This window comes from Anomaloglossus baeobatrachus, chromosome 8 (genome assembly GCF_048569485.1).
Source record: "Anomaloglossus baeobatrachus isolate aAnoBae1 chromosome 8, aAnoBae1.hap1, whole genome shotgun sequence".
NCBI lineage: Eukaryota > Metazoa > Chordata > Amphibia > Anura > Aromobatidae > Anomaloglossus > Anomaloglossus baeobatrachus.
Genome location: NC_134360.1, coordinates 203,319,546 through 203,341,134, shown reverse-complemented (window position 1 = coordinate 203,341,134; position 21,589 = coordinate 203,319,546). Strand labels below are relative to the sequence as shown.

At 52.4% G+C, this 21,589-nt stretch overlaps 1 protein-coding gene and 1 pseudogene across 1 annotated transcript in view; one reads left to right on the top strand and one right to left on the bottom strand.

Moving 5' to 3' along the window:
* Positions 1 to 1,054: 1,054 nt before the first annotated feature.
* On the bottom strand, positions 1,055 to 21,478 carry LOC142250074 (transcriptional adapter 2-beta-like; annotated as a pseudogene).
* Positions 16,617 to 21,589, top strand: part of LOC142248783 (putative ferric-chelate reductase 1) — a 92,573-nt gene continuing 87,600 nt past the window's right edge. The window contains exon 1 of the mRNA XM_075320083.1: positions 16,617 to 16,704. The gene's annotated coding sequence lies outside the window, so the exon portion shown is untranslated. The remainder of the gene's footprint in view (positions 16,705 to 21,589) is intronic.

The following is a 21,589-nucleotide window of genomic DNA, read 5'->3' as shown; positions in this document are numbered from 1 at the left end:
CTGCTGTGGGCAGAGTTTCACCACTCGTCACAGCCCAGCATCACAGCGCAGGACCTCACGTGCTCTCTCCTTCACAGCAGAGCACCGCAAGCAGGAGCGACATTGGGCTGTGACGAGCGGTGAAACACCACCCACAACCCAGTCACTCAGGGAGACTGCGGCCGGCCTCGGTGATGTCACGTCAACTGGAAACTGACGTGACATCACTGGACATCAGAGGTCACGGAGCCCAAAAGTCACAAGAAGGGGGTGAGTGGACCGCAATAGCGGTGCTCACAGGCACTATTGGCAACACACTGTAGAGCAGTAAAGCATGAATCAACCGATACCCATGACAGCCTGTGCAACTAAAGAATGCCAGGCAGTTTGTCGTACTCTGAAGTGTGAAGAGTCTGACGCCGGCATGACACCTAGCAAGTGCAACGCAGAACACCGCATCTCCATGTTTCCCCAAAGATTTGTTCTGTAGACATTTTCCTAACACTGAGCAACTCCTTCCTCCACAATAAGAATAAAAGATATCACCGCTGAAGAGAAAGGCAAGTAATGTATATAGCATGAACTGTAAATAGCATGGCGTTGTTTACACTGGATGATGTGCTGCTGAGACCGCAGATCTTTTGTGCAGCATAAATGGTTATTTCACCGGATTAAATGTTTTGTTCATTTGTGGCGCCCCTGAGGCTTCGGTCACCGCAGGGTACTGCATCTCACTTTAGGTGTGATAGTCCTCCCGGGTCCGGAGGAGGTCGGTGCTGGTTCCACATCCATTCATTCCATGCACACAGTAGGTTGCCCTCCCCTAAGGTTGCCAACCAAACACTGGGCTTCCATCCACTAGTGACAGGGACTCAGGGGAGGAGCAACCACCAAGGAGGAGTAAGGAGCACAGAGACAGAAAGAGGAGAGTTCCGGAGAAGCGGACAGGAGATGAGTTGGTTACCGGTAGATCCTGTGGGACATAGGAGAAAAACACAGTCGCTGAGGGGAGAGCTTCATCGCTCCCTTGGGACCAGCGCAGTTTAGGTTACAGAGCCCTAAGGTGGCGTATACTTCAAGTTGTGCCACCAGAATCTGCCGGACAGGGGGATTTCACGTCCCTATGGCCATCACTAGATACCGGAGCACAGTGGCAAATAGAGCCCGGAGTCACGATCACGGTCAGGCCCAAAAAGGACTTGCGCTGCCTGCAAACGGGACAGAAACAAAACAACAATTACCGGTGACCCTGTGTAGCTTCACGCCACATGGGACCCACATACACAGCGCAAGGAGGAAGGGCCCATGGACTACCGCACCTGTTCTGACCTCCGAAGGTTCCGGGATCGGCTGAGGCCCATCACAGCAGAAACCGGCACTCCGTGGGCGGTTATCATACAGTGAGTAAAGACCTTGAACCGCAACCACTGTCAGCTTGTCCTTGCCGACACTGTCGCCTGCGCTTCGGTGGCAGCGGCCACTACCACCTCCATCATCCTCCCTGGGGCCTAGCTCTAACTGTGGGGCCGAACCACCCGAGCTGCGACACCATCTACCCCAGAGGACAGCACCCACAGACTAATCCCTGGACGCACACCACAGGTGGTGTCACGAGACAACTACTCCCAACTTCATCAACCCCTTAATCCTCATCTCCCCACCATCATCCCACTATCCATCCCTTCATGGACACCTCGGGGTCACGAAACCGGGCAGGGCCACCCATGACATCCCCTGACCCTCACCGGCCCAGTGATGAGTATTCTCATTCAGTGATGAGTGCTCCACCTTCATTGGGTGGTTGGCAGCTTGTTTACACGGCACGATTATCGTGTAAGAACGCACGTTCATGATAAACCTGCTGTGTAAATGGACCCTCACACAGATATGATCTACATTCGTGTCAATATTACTGGCAGTAAATAATTAATTTCCAATTCGGAACAACATACACACATAGCTATCCTTCAGTGTAACAGAGCCGCACTTGCCCAATATCTCTGTTACACTGTGGTGTCTTATCTCTTGGCACAAATGGAAGCAGAAAGCCTTATCAGCGCTCACACACAGGGGATGAAGTTGAGGATTAGGAATTAATCCAACCAGCTGATCAGACCCTTGAAAAGGAAAGCAGTTACCGAAATATTGCACAATATTAGTTTTACATACATAAAACGCTATCAATCGTGGTAAATGAGAAGAATGAGATGTTTATACATGACAGGAAATATAAAGAGTATAATAACTGAAAATAATACAAATAGTATTGCAGCCAGCAATAATTATACAACTACGGCATCCTGGCAGCTGAATCTGCATTTGGTGCTGGTGTGACGCCCTGGCAAAACCAGGTAGTCACAAATAGGCCCCCGCATAACACCTGCTTACCCCACTAAGAAACACACAGCCGACCAGAAACCCTAGTCACCCCCCCTTAGGGAAAGATACACACCAGTGGGTGTGACCAGGCGGTTGGGACACGCCCACCCAGGGGTCCAGAAAGCCCAGGGCGGGAAAAACAGGCAGATCACCTTTGAGTTCAATTTGCTCCAGTAGGAAAGTTCAAGTTGAATGGTACCAGGGTAGGAGCTCTGGTGCCTCTGGCTAGGAGGCAGACGGTGGTCTCCGTCAGCAGGAGACGGGAAGATGACTCGGCAGAACCGAGGTGGACCGGGACAGGGTTGTAGCCCACCGGTACCGACATGGGGAACCAACCAGGAACTCATAGCACAAAGGGGGTACTCGGACCCTGAAGCCAGAACCGGAACAAAGCGGAATGGTTAATTCACCGATTGAGGCCAGGACTAGAGGTCCTGTCCCACCCAAAGTCCCTCATAAAAGACAACAGCCCACCGATAGGGATAAGAGGTCACCGCCAGGGCCCATAGATCCCACGGGCCAGCATCTGCGGGCATGGCTCCTTAGGCCACATCCAGCCGGGAGCGGACTCCTGAGTTTCACGCTAGGAAGTCCACCTTATACAAAACAGTGCAGAGAAAAGGATAGAGACCACCAGCCGGGTGGGGGACCCGAATGCAACCGGCCGCGGCACCAGCCACCATCACCTTGGTTTACCAGAGACTTGTGTGGTTAAGTAACTGTGAGTACACGAACACTCCCTGCGGTCGCTATCCCCTGCACAGAATCACCGGGTCCCGGGGCCATCATCCTTACCCACGGAGGGGTTAACAACTGGCTGCACAACATCTCCCCCGGATGCCCTGCAACAGCAGCGGTGGTGTCCCACTTCACTACACACTGTGTCGAGCCACCACCCCAGCATGCCCGGATCCGAGCTGGCACGGGGGCGGCACACTGGAAGTATATGGAGGCATATAACATACGAGTATACTGGCATATTCGAGTGCCTTCTCCAAAAATGAGGATTTTTAGGCCGGGGTTCACACAAACGTATGGCATCCGATGCAAGTGCTCCTGCTGTGCTGCGAGTGTAAGCCAAGTGTCATGCTACTGTGATCCGATCCTGCGATCGCAGCACAGCTGCAGAGGAGAGGGAGGAATTAATCTCCCTATCTCCTCTATTGCCAGCTGATGCGATTATTTAAGATGCACCTATTTAAGTGCACCTTCCACCTGCTTGTTTTCCATCTATCTCCGACCCTTCTCTAGTGCTATCAAGCCAGAGCTGTCAATCAAAGAAGGGGTGGAAATTGAGGGAAAACAAGGTAAGGCCCCCTTCTGTCAGGGCAGGGAGGACTGGTAGGCCCAGGAGGTGGATCCACTGGACCATGTGTGGCGCCCCTGACCTGGTCAGGCACCACTGAGTACTGCACCCATGCTGGGGACAGTACAATACAGGTAATCCCGAAGGCTGACCGGGGTGTGGAACACAGGCGCATAGTGATCAGGTCTCACACATGTACCCATGAGAGGACCCCTGGGGATCCCAGGAGGGGGAAAAGCCTTGACCTTCACTGGAATAGTGGAGGGGGCCAAAAGCCTCCATCTCCTCTCAAGGGGTGTGGTAAGAGAATCTGGTTGCTAGGTGGCGTAGGCAAGAACAGGAGAGGAGGGGCAGTGAGTCAGTTAGGGCAGAACTCCATAGGGCTCAGTGAGGAGCAGACCTGTGGGGCTGTTGCTGTCTAACAGCGCCCGCGCAGTGGCTACTGACGGGGGAGAACGGTCAACTAGGAGTGCTACCCGAAATCCATCTTCAGCTAAAGAAAGGGCACGGAGTGGGAAGTAAGGAGACTGCTAGGGAGTACCAGGCCCAAACGGGCGGCAGATCCCGGAGCGGAGATAGATCCAGCTTTCTTTTGCTAAACCTGCCGGTGTGGGGCTCTCAAAGCCCACGCCACAACACCACAAAAAGCCGCAGCCACGTAGCCACAGTTAGGGCCCATAGCTCACAGGAGGCAAGAAGCTGGAGTGATCTGGCCCAGGCAACAAGCACACGGCAAACGAAGGGGAGTGAGGCTTCAGCAACTTCCCTGGGTGACCCCCATAGGGACTCAAAGTCGGGGTCACCCCAAACCACCAAGGGCTAAGGAAGGCGAGTTAGTAGTCACCCTCACAAGTCAGCCTGAAGGACACCTGGTTCCCGCCTGGTTCATCCCAGCTACGCCCGGGTTACTCACCCTGCCACCTGAAGTGAGTAAAAACCCTGAAAGACATTCTGCCTGTGTGGAGTTATTCTGCGCCTTGTGGTACTACGCACCTACACCGGGCCCTGGGGCTTGCCTCACTCTCAGGAGGCTATTACAACCGACTGCACTCACCATCAGCCCCAGGCGTCCCTTAACCTGCAGTGGCGGTCCCCACTGACCGCAATACTGAGAGTGGCGTCACGACAAGAAGAAGATCTCCTACCTGTGACAAGATCCAGCCGAGTGGAGTCCCTGAAGGTAATGCACCGACACTACACCTGTGGGGCTTCACATCTGGCGTCACGAACAGGATAAGGACTAGACCTGTCCAGACAGGTGACCATGTGCCTGGGCGGTCCGCTTGAAAAATTGGAAGCGCCGCCATATTGCCACCATGAAAAGCGCGCTGAAAAACAACAGCAGCCCGCGCTGGAAGAAGTTACCGCCCACGAAGAGGTGTGGCTACCAAGAGATCCCCTGCAGAGTTCTGACCTCGCTTGTGAAGAGAGCGGAAGCGTCCAGAGACGTCGGGACAGAAAGGGAGCCAGAAGCCTGCTGCTGGGAGAGGAGCTGCTGAAAGAGGCAGAGCAGAAACTGAACAGCTTGCTACTAGAGGCAACGGCGAGTCCACAGCTGGAGAGTCGTGCAGAAGAGGGCGCAGAAGAAATGGCGTCTGACCGCAGAAACCCAGAACCGGGCTCCGCTGCCTGGTGGTATCGGGAGCTGGCCCAGTTCTGCGACCGACTGGAGACTCGGGTCGTGGAGCAGATCAGAGAAGAACGCATGGAACTTCTGGAGATGGCTGCCGCGGTTCAGGCCTATGAAGGGGGAACCGCACGACGAGTGCCAGACCGGACGGCGACGACTCAGACCCCGATGCTGCCACCGATGGGTGAGTCCAGTATTACCCCTGCCGGCCCGGATGCCCCGACCCCTGCTGCCACGCCCGCGGTCCCTGAAGAGGCGCCCGGCGCGGCGACGCTGAGCCAGGCCGCAGCCACGCCAGGTGCGGCCCGCCGGGACCCGGCCGCCGCAGCGATGCCCTGCTCGGCCCGCCAAGCCCCGGCCGCCGCAGCGATGCCCTGCTCGGCCCGCCAAGCCCCGGCCGCTGCAGCGATGCCCTGCTCGGCCCGCCAAGCCCCGGCCGCCGCAGCGATGCCCTGCTCGGCCCACCAAGACCCGGTCCCTGCAGCGACGCCCAGCCCAGCCTGCACCGATTCCATCGCGACAGCGACGCCGATCCAGGCCGCCGCCAAACAGGGCGCGGCCCGCCAAGACCAGGCCGCCGCCAAACAGGGCGCGGCCCGCCAAGACCAGGCCGCCGCCATGCCGGGCGCGGCCCGCCAAGACCAGGCCGCCGCCATCCAGGGCGCGGCCCGCCAAGACCAGGCCGCCGCCATACAGGGCGCGGCCCGCCAAGAGATTGCATCACCATTTACCCCGGCCTGCAAGGCCAGAGCAGACACCGCTCCCCAGTCCAAAGAGGTCCCTGCTAGGAAGTCCCTGATAGGAGAGGACCCCGAATACTGGAAGCTGAAGGCTGACCTAGAGGCCCAGTTCCCACAAGAGATGGTGGATCGGTATCTGCTCCCTCCGCACACCCCCAAGAGGATTCCAGCAACCCCTGCAGCAACCACGCCAAAGAGTCCCCCGCCTGGGCCTGCTGAAGAAAGCCCATCCCCAGCACTGCCACCAAAGGAGTGCCAAGAAGAACTAAGGGGGAGAGGAGGCCAGGAAGCTGAGGAGCTGACTCCGGAGCCACCGGCAGTGGAGCAATACTCAGAGCCGGAGATGTTACCCTATTCCCGTTGGGATGAAGAGGACTTGACACCGTCTGCTGACGAAGACCAGCCCAGAAACCTCACCTGGGGCCCTGCAGGCATTGAGGTAACAGCCCAGCAGAACCCAGCCCGCAAGACCAGGCGTCGCAACAGAACAACGCTGTCCCCTGCACCACAGTCTCCAGAGCAGAGAGAAGTCACAGCCAGAGACCTACAAGAAAAACGGTCCCTGAGAAGAGCCAAAGCCCAGGCTAGAGGACCCCTTTGCAGAGGAGTAGTGGAGGATTTCAATTTGAGAAGTGGATATGGATTCATTGTAGCACCTGGTGTGAAGGAAGGGATATTTGTCAACCGAAGAGATGTGAGCGCTCATCTGCCTAGAGGACACCCTGGCAGAAACCTAAAGATGGGGGATTCAGTACAGTTTACCATGCATCAAGGCGAGAGAGGACTGTACGCGCTTGACGTAGCACTATGTACCAGCAAACCTTACAGCCACCCCATGCTACAGGAAAGAGAAACAGATACAGGAAAGGAAACAGATGAAGATAGAGAAAGCAGAGACAAGGAACCTGCAGATGAGACAACAACAGATGAAGAAAGAGGCCAAGAAAGCAACAGGTGCCGCAGCCCTACAGGCCCAAGCCCTGGTATGGAGGAGTAAAGTAAAGAAAGAAGTTACCAGTTGAAGTTTTGAAAAGTTTTGTTTTGCAACGTTCACGTTTAAGCATGTGCCCACAAAAACTATTGTGAGAAAAACCATAAACCTTAAGGCTATGAACTGGCTATAGCCACAAACTCTCGCAGTGTAAATAGTTACACCAAAAGGGCACCACCACCACCAGAGTCAGCCTGTTTAGGGGCTTGGCTCGTCTGCAACCAGGAGGAGCCCGTCCGTATATAGGGCCTTGGCTCACCTGCGACCAGAGAGCATGCCTGTTTATGGGGCCTGGCTCTCCACCACAAAGAGGGTACCTGGTCAGCACCAACTGTGGAGGCCGCCTCTGCATCCTGCCAGAAGAGGCTGAAGGCGCGGATCCACCAGGCCAGGTATACCCTGAAACCACCAGCCCATGAAAGCCGCCTCTACATCCTGCCAGAAGTGGCTGAAGTCGCGGCCAACGTGAAAGGGTTTTTGGGTGGGTTAACGGACTTGTGGGTGGAGGGTGGTGATGTATGGTACCTGGTGCTTTTAAAAATGTTTTACATGTTTTAATGTTTTTATGCATTTTAAAATGTTGTCTTGCAGCCCGAGGACGTGCTGGTGATAACTAAGGGGGAATGTGGCGCCCCTGACCTGGTCAGGCACCACTGAGTACTGCACCCATGCTGGGGACAGTACAATACAGGTAATCCCGAAGGCTGACCGGGGTGTGGAACACAGGCGCATAGTGATCAGGTCTCACACATGTACCCATGAGAGGACCCCTGGGGATCCCAGGAGGGGGAAAAGCCTTGACCTTCACTGGAATAGTGGAGGGGGCCAAAAGCCTCCATCTCCTCTCAAGGGGTGTGGTAAGAGAATCTGGTTGCTAGGTGGCGTAGGCAAGAACAGGAGAGGAGGGGCAGTGAGTCAGTTAGGGCAGAACTCCATAGGGCTCAGTGAGGAGCAGACCTGTGGGGCTGTTGCTGTCTAACAGCGCCCGCGCAGTGGCTACTGACGGGGGAGAACGGTCAACTAGGAGTGCTACCCGAAATCCATCTTCAGCTAAAGAAAGGGCACGGAGTGGGAAGTAAGGAGACTGCTAGGGAGTACCAGGCCCAAACGGGCGGCAGATCCCGGAGCGGAGATAGATCCAGCTTTCTTTTGCTAAACCTGCCGGTGTGGGGCTCTCAAAGCCCACGCCACAACACCACAAAAAGCCGCAGCCACGTAGCCACAGTTAGGGCCCATAGCTCACAGGAGGCAAGAAGCTGGAGTGATCTGGCCCAGGCAACAAGCACACGGCAAACGAAGGGGAGTGAGGCTTCAGCAACTTCCCTGGGTGACCCCCATAGGGACTCAAAGTCGGGGTCACCCCAAACCACCAAGGGCTAAGGAAGGCGAGTTAGTAGTCACCCTCACAAGTCAGCCTGAAGGACACCTGGTTCCCGCCTGGTTCATCCCAGCTACGCCCGGGTTACTCACCCTGCCACCTGAAGTGAGTAAAAACCCTGAAAGACATTCTGCCTGTGTGGAGTTATTCTGCGCCTTGTGGTACTACGCACCTACACCGGGCCCTGGGGCTTGCCTCACTCTCAGGAGGCTATTACAACCGACTGCACTCACCATCAGCCCCAGGCGTCCCTTAACCTGCAGTGGCGGTCCCCACTGACCGCAATACTGAGAGTGGCGTCACGACAAGAAGAAGATCTCCTACCTGTGACAAGATCCAGCCGAGTGGAGTCCCTGAAGGTAATGCACCGACACTACACCTGTGGGGCTTCACACATGCACGCCACCGGAGGGCAGGGTACACGGCAGCCGGAGCACTGGCGAGGCAGGGACAGGTATAACCAGGTCACCAGGGTCACAGAGTACTTTAAGACGGTACAGAATGCTGGTACAGGTAACAGGACACGGTACAAGGGGACCTGAGGATCTAGCTCAAAAGAGAAGGCTTCAAGACACGTTGATCAGGCCTCACCCTCATGGAAAGGCAAGTCTTATATACCCAGCACAGCCCTATGTCATTTCCTGCTTCAGGTGTGCTGGGCCTATAAGACCAGGAGAGTGGGCGCGGCCTGGTCCTATACAGAGGCATTAGTCAGAGTCAGAGTCCTGAGACCAGGAACAGAACACAGGAGAGCACGAGCGGGGGCGGTAGCCATGACCGGTGGACACGTGGACAGGATCAGTGGTCACGGAGCGGTGCTGGGATGGTGCGACCGGGTCAGTGGGTAAGGAGCGGTGCTGAGGTATCGGGAGCGTGACACCTTCACACGTCCGTGAAACACGTGCGTGATATTCACGGACGTGTCAAAGGTGAGTTTTCCCCTGCGTGTGCCGTGTTTGTGGCACATTCGTGTTCTCCGTGTGTTATACGTAATAACACACGGAGAACGGAAACTCCCGCCTTACCTGATTCTTCCGGAGCTGTCTGTGATGCTGACTGACAGTGTCCAGCACAGACCATGCCCCGCTGATGCTGCATCCGGCCCCAGTGAAGATCATGCATTGTTCAAATTCACTGGGGTCGGATGCAGGTGACAGCCGCGGCAGAGACTGCAGGGCTGGTGCAGATGAGTATGTGTTTTTTTTATTTTTAACATGACACGTGTGTTTCTCCGGCGCGAACCACGTGGGCCCGCATCCACACTACATCCGTGTGGTACATGTGCGGGGCGCGTGACACCCGTGCTGCCGGAGAAAAACGGACATGCATCCGTGTGGAGCACACGGGCTCACGTGTGCTCCACACGGAGGCCCGGGCCAATGGCTGCACACATGCGTGCACATAAACCCATTGATTTTAATGGGTTTACGTGTGCCCATGTCTCTGGTACATGCGGGCACGGACCTAGCACATACCGTAGACACATGCGTGTGAAGGGGGCCTAAGATGGTGTATTAAAAGAGACCCAGCACAGGATGATTGTGAAAACCAGGTGAAGGCGCTTGTGCATAACGATGGGGGTTAATCATTTAAAGGGAATCAATTAAGAAATAACGTCTGGAAGACCATTCAAGTCTGAACTGGGTGCAAAAACCCTAAATAAACCTCACTATATAAAGAGAAGGGTTGCACACCAGCAACAGTGCAAGGGGAATAAATGTAAAGCAGAAACTGCTGTATGAATACTGACATGAAAAATACAGTAGCTATATGTGAGAATGAAAATATGACAATGGAATCTGCATTACTGCCATGAACTAAAGAATAAGGAGAAATATAGCTATTGAATTCATCAATACAACAGAGCCCCAACACCTCGTCACGGTATTCTCTTACATTGGGGTCCCTAGCTAATGTGTGTCCTCTCTTGCAGTTAAAAAACTTACCGTGTATGGGAAGCTGAGACCCAGGCTATTTATGCATAATGTGGACTGGCAAGGTATGGGTGGGGTCGGGTTCACAAACGAAAGAAAAAAGAATACCGTGACGAGGTGTTGGGGCTCTGTTGCATTGATCAATTCAATAGCTAAATTTCTCCTTATTCTTAAAGTTCATGGCAGTTATGCAGATTCCATTGTCATATTTTCATTCTTACATATAGCTATTGTATTTTTCATGCCAGTATTCATACAGCAGTTTCTGCTTTACATTTATTCCCCTTGCATAGTCACTGGTGTGCAGCCCTTCTCTTTATATAGTCATTTAAAGGGAATCTGTCATCAGGTTTTTGCTCCACTATCTGAGAGCAGCAAAATGTAGAGACAGTGACCCTGACTCCAGTGATGTGTCACTTACTGAGCTGTTTGCTGTCATTTTGATAAAATCAATGTTTTCTCTGCTGCAGATCTAGCAGTTATACAGAGCTCATGAATATACTGGACTACCTGCAGCACGCCAAATAGTCCTCTATTGATAATCTACTGCTAATTAAACAATGATTTTATCAAAACTACACTAAGCAGCTCAGTAAGTGACACATTGCTGAAATCAGGATCTCTGCCCCTACATTATGCTGCTCTCAGACTAGGCAGCAAAAACCTGTTGACAGATTCCCTTTAAATACACCTTATCACCTGTTTGTTTTCCCGCTATCTCTGCCCTTCTTTGGCCATAACTCTCAATCAATGTTGAGGGGAGGTTGTAGATTGAGGGAAAGCAAGCAGGTGGAAAAGTGAATTTAAACAATTAACCCCGCCATGATGCATGAGCACTTGTACTTCATCATGTGCTGAAAGAGTCCCTTTAACTCTATAAGCGGATGACTGTGTGGTACACGCACAATCATGTTACCAATCACACTGGGTGTTACACAGAAATGAATGCCTGATATAGTCAGAACAGAATTGAAGGAAAGGGTGGGGATGCCCCCAGGCACTGAGACACCTAGATTATAAAAGCTCAACATTTAATTTCCTAGATACAAAGATCCCATATAAGAGGGAAGAAAAAAAGAAAATCAATGAAGAATAAAAAAAAGAATGAGGAATAAAAAAACAATGCGAAAAAAAGAAACAAAAAGGGAAGAAAAGTTGAGGCATGCACCGACCTCTAATTAATCATATTTTTTTACCTGAAGAAGGCCTTTCCAAAAGGCCAAAACGTGTTGTATTTTAACCACTTTAAATAAAACATTTTTTATTCTTCCTGGACCCCTTGGAAGCGCAATTCATTGACATATTTCCTACAATTTTGTATCTTCTGTGTTGATCCAGTCAGAGGATTTGATCACAGCAACCGATGTGTGCGGCATACAGAGGGGACTCCTGATTATTGGGATAACATTACCTGCTTAGATTGGATGAAGTGCTTGAATGCACGACCGAAAGGGGAGTACATACTTAAGTACATTTCTATTTAAAACTCACTGATTTACTACTCTTAGATCAGCACTGTGTGGTCTCTTCTAATCATTCACATATACAGGGCCAGTGTCAGCACCCGGCGCACCTGGGCAAGTGCTGGGGCCTACTCGCGATGGTCAGGGGCAGTGGTCAGTTCTGTGATCCCAGGACCGAGTTCTGGGGACCGCAGTCCTCAGGCCAGCAGCCGCACTTGCCTGGCTGCCGACCTTTTAAACCTGGCACTAGCATCCGGCGTTCACTTCTGTACACTAGGTGCACGTGTATAGAGGCTCATCTGTGGGCAGAGCTAGCGCACAATGTGCTGCGCTCCTATCCCGCAGATGAAGAGACTAGAGAGAGGCAGCATCCCTTGGGCCCAGAGCGGTATGTGCCCTCCCACCTCCCCATCCAGCTGTGTGGATCTCTCCGCCAGAGCAGTATGGGCCCACAAGAGCTGTATTGGCCCCCCAAAGCTGTATGTGCCTCCAGAGCTGTATGGCCCACCCAGAGCTGTATGTGATGCCCTGGCCTATCAAGTCGTCACAGGGTGTGGTGCAATCTGCCCTTCTGTGCAATATCTACCTCCTCCTTGGTTACGGGTTCCTAACCTTTGGTGTTGCCAAGAACAGCTAATCAAAATCCTAGGAACGCTCTGTACCACACCCACCAGACGGCCTGAGTGGAATAGGGTCGCCCACTTGGGGGGTTGGTTAAGGGGGGGAGGGTCAGGAGTCAGTCTGTGAGAAGTAGCTCTCAGAGAGAGAGGAGGTCAGGAGCTGTGCTCCTTGGAACTACTAGGTAGCAGACATTGGTCTGGGCCTGGTAGGAGCTGGACCCCGGTTGCAGGGGGATCGTGACAAGGGGCACGGACTGTCAAGGAGGACAGCCGGCGGCCTTGCCATCACTGGGCAGGGGCCAGGGCACGACGGGGTACGTGGACCCTAGGTGAGGGAGTAGCTTCAGGCGTCCTGACAATTTACCCGACGAGGACGGAGCCTTCAAGATCCGTTCTTCACCTGCTCCAGAATCGGGGTACTAGCGCAACGAGGGGGATAGGACTTTCCACAAATACGGTCCAGAAAAACCCAAGCATAAACCCTGAGACCAAGCTCCTTCAGTTAGCCAGACTGGGGAGCGGGACTTGATTAGTTTTAAACTAAAGGGACCAACTGGAAGACAAGGTGCCACAGGAAAAGGTCACAGACTAACAGGCAACACCAACCGACACGGGACCCAGGCGTGCTCCCCCTCAGCGGCAGTGGTGTCAAGAACTTTGGTTTACTACAGTTGTAGGTGTCAGCGTTATTGGACTGAGTACGCAAGTGACCCTTACCATCCCAACGGCACATCCCCGTCACCATCACCGAAATCTGGGGCATCCCCCTACCCGTGGAGGGGTTAAACATCTGGCTGCCCACACCTTCGCCACCGGGTACTCCCAGCCTCAGCGGTGGTACTCCACCTTACCATGCACCACGGGTGGTGTCATGAACTTTCCACACCATCCCCTGTACATAACCCCCCTTCGTTTGAGGAGCCGCACAATCCCACGGGTCCTGAGCCCTCTCGAGCCACCGCGGATCCAGATCTGAGCAGCCTGGCTGCTGACGCGGGGGCGACACATGTATGGCACCCCCCAGAGCTCAATGTGCCCCCTACAGCTGTAAATGCCTACCCAGGGCTGTAACGGCCCTCAAGAACTGTTTGGGCCCCCAAAGCTCTATGTGCCCCCAGTGCTGTATAGGCCCCACAGAGCTGTATGCTCCCGTACCCCAGTAATATGTATGCCCCCCAGTAATGTGTATGCCACCTAGTAACATGTCTGCCTCTCAGTAATGTGTATGACCGCCAGTAATGTGTATGTCCTTCAGTAACGTCTATGCCTCCAGGCTCTCCTGGATGTATATACTGTAGCCCCAGCCCCTCCTGTGATGTATATACTGTAACCCCAGCCTCTCCTGTGATGTATATACTGTAACCCCCAGCCCCTCCTGTTTTGTATATGTGCCGCCCCAGCAGCGGATCGAACCGCTCGGATCCGGGGGGTAGTGTCTGTTCGGGGCTCGAGGGTCTCCGGACCCGGGGGCTCAGGGGCCACACTCTAAAGTGAAAGGGGATATTTACAGGGGAGTTATATTTCGGGACGCCACCCGTGATGTGCGGTAACTGGGAGTACCGCCGTTGCCGTTGGGAGTACCCAGGGTGATGAAGTGGGGCAGCAAGGTGTCATTGCCCTCCACGGGTAGGGGCAGGCCCCGGGACTCTGGATGATGCTATGGGGTGCCGTGAAAGGGAGGGGGTCACTCAGGTACTCACTCAGCAAATAAGCAGATGCTGACAACCGGGTAAACCAAGTCTCGTCCGGGTCCCATCCCCTGCAGTGCTGCTTGGTGATCCGTGACCTGCCTCCTGGCACAAAGTTTAGATTCTTTGTAGTGGCCCGGTAGCTTAAAACTTGCCGGGCCCCGCTCCCCACTGTGGCTAAGTGAGGGAGCCTGCTCTCAGGGCTCACGCTTGGGATTTCAGTGGGCTGCTTGTGTGGAAAGCCCTATCCCCCTCGTTGCGCTAGTGCCCCGATTCTGGAGCTGGTGGGAACAGTCCATAAAGGCCCCGTTCTCCTCAGGTTAATTGCCAGGTTGCCTGAAGCTTCTCCCCGACCTAGGGTCCGTGTACCCCGCAGTGCGTTCAGTCCCGGACCAGTGATAGGATCAGGCTGCTGAACGTCCTCTTTGACAGGTCCAAGCACCTAGCCTCAATCCCCTGCGACTGGGGGTCCGACTCCTATAGCTCCAGACCACCGTCTGCAACCTAGCCAGCTTCCCCTGGGAGCTACTACTCCCAGCTTCCTCTGAGCTCCTCTCAGCTCGAGGGCTACCACTCTTCTCTCCTACACTCCTCTCCTACACTCCTCTCCTACACTCCTCTTCTACACTCCTCTTCTACACTCCTCTTCTACACTCCTCTTCTACACTCCTCTTCTACACTCCTCTTCTACACTCCTCACCTCCCTCACCTAACCCCTAGGTGGGCGACCCTATTTCGCTTAAGTCGTTCACTGGTGTGCCTGGTGGGTGTGGTGCAGGGTGTATCTAGGATTTGATTTGCTGTTGGAGGCAGCACTGCAAGATGGGAACCCAGAACCAAGAGGGAGGCGGAATACTGCCCTAGAGAGAAAGGGCGTGCAGTACCCTGTGACGACCTGAATAGTCCAGGGGCGTCACATATATACTGTAGCCCCCAGCCTCCCCTGTGATTTATATATTGTAGCCCCATGCTCCCCTTTGACTTATATACTGTAGCCAACAGCCTTTCTTGTGATGTATATACTGTAGCCCCTAGCCCCCTGTGATGTATATACTGTTATGTATATACTGTAGCCCCTAGCCCCCCTGTGATGTATATACTGTAGCCCCTAGCCCCCCTGTGATGTATATACTGTAGCCCGTAGCCCCCTGTGATGTATATATTGTTGTGTATATACTGTAGCCCCTAGCCCCCCTGTGATGTATATACTGTAGCCCCTAGCCCCCCTGTGATGTATATACTGTAGCCCCTAGCCCCCTGTGATGTATATAATGTTATGTATATACTGTAGCCCCTAGCCCCCTGTGATGTATATACTGTTATGTATATACTGTAGCCCCTAGCCCCCCTGTGATATATATACTGTAGCCCCTAGCCCCTGTGATGTATATACTGTAGCCCCTAGCCCCCCTGTGATGTATATACTGTAGCCCCTAGCCCCCCTGTGATGTATATAGTGTAGCCCCTAGCCCCTGTGATGTATATACTGTTATGTATATACTGTAGCCCCTATCCCCCCTGTGATGTATATACTGTAGCCCCTATCCCCCCTGTGATGTATATACTGTAGCCCCTAGCCCCCCTGTGATGTATATACTGTAACCCGTAGCCCCCTGTGATGTATATACTGTTCTGTATATACTGTAGCCCCTAGCCCCCCTGTGATGTATATACTGTAGCCCCTAGACCCCTGTGATGTATATACTGTAGCCCCTAGCCCCCCTGTGATGTATATACTGTAGCCCCTAGCCCCCTGTGATGTATATATTGTTATGTACTGTATATACTGTAGCCCCTAGCCCCCTGTGATGTATATACTGTTATGTATATACTGCAGCCCTAACCCCCCTGTGATGTATATACTGTAGCCCCTAGCCCCCCTGTGATATATATACTGTAGCCCCTAGCCCCTGTGATGTATATACTGTTATGTATATACTGTAGCCCCTAGCCCCCCTGTGATGTATATACTGTAGCCCCTAGCCCCCATGTGATGTATATGCTGTTATGCATATACTGTAGCCCCTAACCCCCTGTGGTGTATATACTGTAGTCCCTAGCCCCCATGTGATGTATATACTGTAGTCCCTAGCCCCCCTGTGATGTATATACTGTAGTCCCTAGCCCCCATGTGATGTATATACTGTAGCCCCTAGCCCCCCTGTGATATATATATATATGTATATATATATATATATATATATATATATATATATATATATATATATATATATATATACTGTAGCCCCTAGCTCCCCCGTGATGTATATACTGTAGCTCATCCTCCTTTAATACACAGGTTTCCTAAGGCAAAACCATAGATGAGAACCTAAACTAGTGCTAGCTGTTATCAGCCAAATTATAACGCCCATCTACTATGGTAGATGCAGTCCTGCGATACGCTCACCGCCGCCCGAAATGTCACTTACGCCGTAATCATTAGAAGCCACGCCCACCAGCCAATTAGCGGTGAGGTCTGTCTTGTAACCCCGCCTCCTTCTTTGGTGACCACACCCCACGTCAGTGCCGGCGACTGTGCCGCCTCCGGTGAGAGGTCAGTGAGGTCTGTCCGGGGAGAGGACGGCTCCGGGGAGAGGTAGGTAGGAGCGGGGAGTGAGGACGGCGGCCCCGGCCCCGGGCTGTGCACTGTGTGCGGACATGGAGGCGGCGCTGCTCACTTCCTTGTACCCCGGTTATGGTGGATCAAGGAGGTGACTGCAGCGCGGAGTCTGCAGGTGCCGCACATGGAGGCTGAGCTCTCGGTGCAGCAGGTGGATGTCTTCTGCCTGTCTTCCCTTCTCTCTTTTCTCTGCCTTCCTTCTGTATTTGTTTTCCTCTATCTTTCTGCTGCCTTTTTTTTTTCGCTTCCTCTGTGTCTTCTCTCTTTTTCTTCTGCCCTTTTTTTTTTTTCGCTTCCTCTGTCTTCTCTCTCTTTTTTGTCTGCCTTTTTTTGGCTTCCTCTGTGTCTTCTCTCTTTTTTGTCTGCCTTTTTTTTTCGCTTCCTCTGTCTTCTCTCTCTTTTTTGTCTGCCTTTTTTTGGCTTCCTCTGTGTCTTCTCTCTTTTTTGTCTGCCTTTTTTTTTGGCTTCCTCTGTGTCTTCTCACTTTTTCTTCTGCCCTTTTTTTTTTTTTGGCTTCCTCTGTGTCTTCTCACTTTCTTCTGCCCTTTTTTTTTCGCTTCCTCTGTGTCTTCTCTCACTTTTTCTTCTGCCCTTTTTTTTTTTGGCTTCCTGTGTCTTCTCTTTTTCTTCTGCCTTTTTTTTTCGGCTTCTTTTGTGTCTTCTCTCTCTTTTTCTTCTGCCCTTTTTTTTTCGCTTCCTCTGTCTTCTCTCACTTTTTCTTCTGCCCTTTTTTTTCGGCTTCTTTTGTGTCTTCTCTCTCTTTTTCGTCTGCCCTTTTTTTTCGCTTCCTATGTGTCTTCTCTCACTTTTTCGTCTGCCCTTTTTTTTCGCTTCCTCTGTGTCTTCTCTCACTTTTTCTTCTGCCCTTTTTTTCGCTTCCTCTGTGTCTTCTCTCTTTTTCTTCTGCCCTTTTTTTTCGCTTCCTATGTGTCTTCTCTCACTTTTTCGTCTGCCCTTTTTTTTCGCTTCCTATGTGTCTTCTCTCACTTTTTCGTCTGCCCTTTTTTTTCGCTTCCTATGTGTCTTCTCTCACTTTTTCGTCTGCCCTTTTTTTTCGCTTCCTATGTGTCTTCTCTCACTTTTTCGTCTGCCCTTTTTTTTCGCTTCCTATGTGTCTTCTCTCACTTTTTTGTCTGCCCTTTTTTTTTTTGGCTTCCTCTGTGTCTTCTCTCTTTTTTGTCTGCCCTTTTTTTTTTGGCTTCCTCTGTCTTCTCTCTTTTTCGTCTGCCCTTTTTTTTTTGGCTTCCTCTGTGTCTTCTCTCTTTTTTTCTTCTGCCTTTTTTTTCGCTTCCTCTGTGTCTTCTCTCTTTTTTGTCTGCCCTTTTTTTTTTGGCTTCCTCTGTGTCTTCTCTCTTTTTCGTCTGCCCTTTTTTTTTTGGCTTCCTCTGTGTCTTCTCTTTTTCTTCTGCCCTTTTTTTCTTTCTCTCCTTCTTTCCTCCAGGCTCTCTGTGATCCAGATTCTTCTCATTAATTTGCAGCATTTATAAACTCTTGTAAAATCACTCGGTGTTTCTGGTATTTTTATAAAACTTCCCTTGCAGTTATTTCCCATCCCTTGCTGCCCCTGTGCACACCACGTAACCTATTTCTGTGTAAAGACGTCTCGCTGTGCAGATTGAGGCTTTCAAATGGCTTTTAATTATTTCAGGTTGCTATTAATGCCATGTAGTCGCCTGTACATTCTGGGGATTTCCTCTTGGAAGATGCTCGGGACTTTAAGGCTCTGTGCTCACGTTGCGTATTTGCGTGCAGTTACGCTGCATATTGCACTGCAGCGTAACTGCATGCGTCCTGTGTCCCCAGCACAATCTATGAAGATTGTGCATAATCCATGCGCACGTTGCGTTTTAGAGCGCAGCGATTTGCATGCTGTCAAATCGCTGCGTTCTAAGAAGCAACATGTCACTTATTTCATACGCTTCGGATGCAGCCCCCGCTCTTTCTATGGTGGGGGCTGCATCCAGAGCGCATGAAATTGGCTTTTCACCGCATCCATTACGCAGTGTTTCTGCGGCGATTTGAAGCGCACGTGTGCTGTCAAATCGCTGCAGAAATTTCTGCAGGGACACAACGCAACGTGGGCACATAGCCTACACGTCAAACGGAAAGCTCTACATAGGCATGGAAGCAGTTTTTGGATTTTATAGCAAAAAAAAAATGCTAGCGGTTTCTTTGTTGTTCAATAGAATGGAAAAAATTAGAGACAAAGGACATAAGATGCTTCAGGGGAAAATGGAAAGTTCAGCTCGAATGAACAATTTCTTCTTTATTGCTTGATAAATTCAGGTACACGGAACATCAAACATTGACAAGGAAACCGCCATGGTAGCGTATGCATCGACGCGTTTCTGGTGGGCTTCCACCCTTGATCATGATTATTGGGGGATACACACCAGAATCGCGTTGATGCAAACACCATTATACCTGTCCGATGACATTTCGAACCCTTGAAGGTTTTCGATGGCAGCAAATTCTCCCTCTTTGCCGTCTTCCCGTCCCCTTTTGTTGCCGGCAGTGTTTTTATTCTTTTTCCGCTTTTCCCGCTTGTGGTGGACAGCTTCATACTCGGCAGCCTCTTCCATCTTGGTGATGCCGGTACTTCTGTAGCTCTCGAAGTTTTCCCCTCAGCATTCTCTTTGTGAATGTTCTCGTAGAAGTCGTCGATTTGTGGCACCCCTGAGGCTTCCGTCGCCACAGGACATTGCACCCCATCCAGCGGTGTGATGCCCCATTCTGGGTGAGGAAAGGAGTGAACGCCGGTCCCCTAGTAAATCTACACAACACCCATTGTTAGGTACACACTGGGACCAGGGACAGTGGCAGTAACCCTCCCATGCTGCATGCTGGGAGGGGCCATAAGACCCATCCCTGCTCCTATAGGGTACAGCTTAGCAACTGGGGAGGTGGGAGGAGCCACCAGAGAGCAGACAGAGAAAGGAAGGTCAAGTGTAGTCAGTTGAAGTGGAGTTGAAGAGAGTGAGGGGAAGGAGGAGGAGGTCTGCAGGAGGCAGACAAGAAGGAGAAGCAGAAGAAAAGCTCTAGTCAGACAGGAGCTAAGAAACGAAAGTGACGCTTCCTGGTGAAGACCCTGGGACTCAGAGGGTCCAGGTGACACCAAGCAGAGAGAAGAAGGGATTCCAGCGCCACGGATAGCTTGTGAGCTGGTGGCCTGTTCCACAGGAACATCGGTGGAGGGATCAAGCTGCAACAGGGGACGGTCCCTAGAAACAGAAGGAGTGAAAAATCATCTCCAACAGTGAAAACCGAGGCCCAGGGAAAGTTGTAAACTCCCCGGGCCACAGCCCACCGCAGAACCTCTAGAAAGGGGATAATCATCAGACAGGTGACCCCCCCCCCAGCCTGGAGGCTGTAGTGGAGGCCGAGCCGGTTCATCCTAAAAGAGCTAGGCTTAGGAAGACAGCTGAAGACAGAGACACCTTAGAGAGAAGGGTACCGGCTTTCATTCCAGAAATCACTCAAACGGCGGAGGTCCCTGACAGTGAGTTCCAGCAGTCCAGAGGCACCAGTGTGCGCACACAGGACGTGTGAGTAAACAACTTGAAACTGCACCCTTGGTGTTGCCTCTGTTATTTCATCTGCTTAGCCTTCCATTATACCATAGACTCTCACGAGCACCAACTGTGCCCCGGGGCACCGCTCCACCTGTGGGGAGCAGTACCACCATTGCTGCCACTTCATCACCCCGGAGGCCTCACACAGCAGCAGCGGCTTAATAGCCGCATACCACAGGTGGCGTCGCGAACACAAACTTTATTCAAACCCCAAGTCACCAGCCATATTTAATTGACACCCACCAGGGTCACGGAGTCGGGCCCCGCCACCACTGACGACCCCCGGACTAGTCCGGCCCGGCACCGGGTGTCCCATAGCCCTGGGGTGGGCGAGTAAATTTTCCTTAGAAGACATAAACTGATAGAGCGTCCGCAGTTCCTTCTCTTCTTTCGAGACTTTCATTTTGGTGGGCTTCTCTTTATCCTTTTTATCTTTACCCAAAAATGCTGGTACCAAGTTATAGTCCTGGGCAACGTTCTTCCTCCGTTGCTCTTTCAGTTTCCGGACGTACACATCCACCCAAGCCTCTAAGTTCTACTTAAACGTCGTCGTAGTTGACAGACAAGCCGCTGATTAGCGTTTCGGCGTCCTGATCATACTTGATCTCATAGTCGTCGCGGAGCGACATGTACCCCAGCTGCTGCTGCTGCTGCTCCTGCACAGTGATGTCTAAGGGAGGTAATGGAGTGGTCAGGCTGGGTGACAGAGGACCCCCGGTAGGACAGGTGTGGTCGGTCACTCTGTTGGGAATGTTGTCCGGTATGCACGCTTTGCCGAGGTTTCCGTGGATGTACATGGTGACGTAGTGCTCCATCACTTCCTGGGGTGTCCGGTTCGCACCCACATGGGCAGCCATATCCTCCAAATTCCCAAAGCCGAACAGTTCAATCGCATCCAGCAGAAGCTGCTCTTCCCTGCTCATCCAGCCTCCCTCCGCCTCGGGCCCCCGTAGAGTTAAGCACCCCCTGTCCACCAGCTGGTATCCATGCCACCGCCGGTGATTGCCGATCTCCGCTCCCGCCGAGAAGCACTCGGTGCAGCGGATTCCAGGCTTGTCACGTCGTCCAGGCAGTAGACGCAGTACTTCTTACCCAGGTCCGCCACCTTGGCCGTCGAGGTGTTGTTGGGGTCAATCACTAACGTACCCACCTACCAGTGCTCTTTCCACTCTGCACATGCTCCAGGAAACTTCTGCTCTCTCATAGGCTGCGGTCTCAAAGCGCTATGAGAATTGGTCGCTGGATTGGGAGTTGATGACGTCACAAAAAAAACCGCAATGGTAGCGTAT